At 38.9% G+C, this 3,333-nt stretch overlaps 1 pseudogene; it reads right to left on the bottom strand.

Moving 5' to 3' along the window:
- Positions 1-1,702: 1,702 nt before the first annotated feature.
- On the bottom strand, positions 1,703-2,327 carry LOC101529202 (glyceraldehyde-3-phosphate dehydrogenase-like; annotated as a pseudogene).
- Between the last annotated feature and the right edge of the window lie 1,006 nt (positions 2,328-3,333).

Raw genomic sequence — 3,333 nt, 5'->3', positions numbered from 1 at the left:
ACTCACTTGATTTTTTTATTGAGTATATATAATTTTAATTACATGGATGGCCTTAAGTATTAGACACTAGAAAACCTGTAGGATATAATCTCATCCCCAAAGCACCTTGTAAATTACTCAAGGAGAGAGAACTTAATAGACACAAAGTACTTAACTGCAATATAAGTAATTGAGGTAAGAGCCAAATATGCCTCTCCAAGGAGAATTACTGGGAGTTTGGAGAACAGTCTTTGAGGTTGAGTTTATCTTTTTTATCTAAATTAAGGATAAAGTAAGAAGCACCTCTGGCTTCAATTATTTGGGTGGAATCCAAATAACATACACTCAAATGATAAACTACCTTTCAATTCCAACAGTTGTTGTCTGCCAAACACACACTAAATTTGCCAGTGTCCCCAACTGCCATAGCAATAATTGAGAAAAATGAAAGCAAGTGGAAAAAGGTTACTTTCTCTTCTGACATTCAGAAATTAAATAACTCAAGCCAATCTCTTGCTAAGAAAAAAATTAGGCTAGAAAAGCATCCTTAGAGATACATTCAAACATACTGGAGTGTTTCACAAATTAGAGATGAATTACTGGGACAGAATCTGAGGAAGGTTGGAGGGTTAGGATAACAATATTACTATCTTAACCCTGTGTTTGTCACTATTCCCTCCCCAACTCCTACCCCTGCCAGATATGGAGAGACTGAGTGGCACTGTGACAATTTTGCAGGGCTGTGGTAAGAGGAAAGGATATATAGCATGTGTTCCAGCCATAGACACCTGTAGCACACTCTGGTATGAAGCCTGCATCCTGGGTATATGAATGAAGAGGAGTAGCTTTGCAGCTAATGATATTCAGCTTTGTACTGTCTCAATCCCTAACTTTCAAGTAAGGATCTTCAGGAATATTCATGCATGAAGGCACCTGACCGACTCAAACTTAACATATATACATGATCTGGAGGAAGCTAACATTGACTTTTGTGGTCAACTATTTCCAGAATAATCCAAACATGAGAGACCTAGGCAATATGAAGAAAAACCTATAGAAGTATTTAGCATCGGAAAAAGGTCTGTGGAGATTTGGATAATGGAGGATTGAAATACAGACACTAAGCAGTTACCACTGAATGATAATTAGGAAGCTTTTAGAGCACTGGAAAGTATAAGAAGAATTCAAATGAAAATTCTGAATTGAAATAAAAATGTGTAGATGTGGTAGTAATAACAAATGAAATTTGGATTAAATAGTGAATATAATGCAAATTTAAAAAGAAACATTGAAAAGCCCTCATCTTTAAAAATATAAATCTCACATAATTACATAATATGTAATGTAATATCATATCATATTTCATGGTATTTTTTTTCCTCAAAGATTAAGAGCAGAGATAATCTACTTCTACCACTCACTCTGCTTTTACGCTGTGTTGGAGGTTCTGGTAATACAATAAACAAGAAAAGGAAAAAGCAACCAGACTGGAGAGAAAGAAGTAATGTTTTCGTTTGTTTGTTCGTTTTGTTTTCAGAGCATATGATCATCTATGTAGAAAAATTTACTTATCAAAAATGATGAGAGATAATCTGCAACTCCATTAATTTTGTGGCGAATGTTAAGATTTCATTTCTTTTTTTTAAAGATTGAATAAAATTTCATCAGGTATACACGCCACATTTTCTTTATGGCTAGCTAAGTTGTTATACCAGGAGATGAGCTAGACAAAGTGATTGTTGATTGAGATTATGTTCTAGGCAGCCCCATGGCCATCACAATGCAGATTCACAGAGGGGCCATCCACAATCTTCTGCGTGGTGGTGACGGCTTGTGCTGTGGTCATGAGTCCCTCCACAATGCTGAAGTTGTCATTGATGACCTTGACCGGAGGGCTAAGCAGTTGGTGGTACAGGAGACATTGCTGACGATCTTGAGAGGGTTGTCATACTTCACATAGTTCACATCCATCATAAACATGGGGTGGGGGTGATTATGACCCACCTACCTCCACCCTTCAAGTGAGCCCCAGCTTTCTCCATGGTGGTGAAGACACCAGTGGACTCTACCACATACTGGGCACTAGCATTGCCCTGTGTGATGTTGGCAGGATCTTGCTCCTGGAAGATGGTGTTGGCTTTCCCACTTACACAAGCTTTTGCCCTTCTCTGCCTTGACCATGCCATGAAACTTGTTGTGGGTGGAATCATACTGGAACCTGTAGACCATGGGGGTTGAGGTCAATAATTGGATCACTGATGGCCAGTGTCCACTTCGTAGGAGGGAAAAGTAACCCTAGTGACCAGGTGTCTGATGAGGCCAAATCCCTTCATGCTGACCTTCGCCATCATGTCTGCTGCAGGAAGATGCAGCTGCTGTCTGTCCAGAAGGGAGAATGGAGCCCTTTCAATTTCTGCATCTGAATGTTCATGTCTATTTTAATGTTTTTTTTCTGCTTACTACTTTTTAATTCTTTATTTAGCAGAGGATTAAGCTTGTGATTGTTGAGAAAATTAAAAGCATGTCATTGAAAACACTGGAAAAAATTAAAGAGGACAGAGTATGGAAGTGACAGAGGAAGGGTGGGTATATTGGGATATATTGTTATGTTATTAAAGCTGTATATTTGAAATACAAAAAATGGTATTGCTGAAATTAAGGGAAAAACAGGATAGAAGAAGAGTTTGAGGGATGGAGGAAGTGAGGTAAGTATAATCATTTATGAAACACATAAAATATATGCACAGTCCAAAAAAACACATAAAATATATGCACAGTCCAATCTTCTTTATGGAGCAGGTTTTTTTCTGGGATAACACGTTTTTTGTTACATGAAATGCAATGTGTTGGTAATTCTTCGGCTCTGGTTCTAAGTGAGCCAAGAAGTGTAACCTCTGAGTCATTTCTTCAGTTGTAATTAACGTCAACAGTGTCTATGAGTCCAAGAGTCGCAGCAGTTCATTGAGATAGTATTAAGCCTTTGTAGTTGTTCTGGGCTTGCAATGATATCTGCCCCAGAAAGTAGGGTGTCAGTCATACTAGAGTTTGTGATGATTGCACCCATGATTTTGGGTGAGGTGGAATGCACAGGTTCTGCCTCTTGTCCCACCAGACAAGAATGAGTGGTTCCTGTGGGCTTGAAATGGTGTCAATTAAATGGGGTCTGACTCAGGAGTCACTGCATGATGCTGAGGCTTAAAGAACCAGAAGTCCCAGTCCTAACGCTAGAGGATGTGAAAGGGGTCTTGCCTTAACCACAATGAGAGCCATGTAGTGTCTTTGGATCCTAATGGAGGTTTCTAGTGAGTCTGAGGCACATAGTGCTAATGGCTTTAGAGAGTCTTTTGTTTTTTT

Source organism: Ochotona princeps, chromosome 10, assembly GCF_030435755.1.
Source record: "Ochotona princeps isolate mOchPri1 chromosome 10, mOchPri1.hap1, whole genome shotgun sequence".
In the NCBI taxonomy this organism is placed as follows: Eukaryota; Metazoa; Chordata; class Mammalia; order Lagomorpha; family Ochotonidae; genus Ochotona; species Ochotona princeps.
The sequence above is the reverse complement of the archived record's forward strand: the minus strand, read 5'-3'. Positions and strand labels throughout refer to the sequence as shown.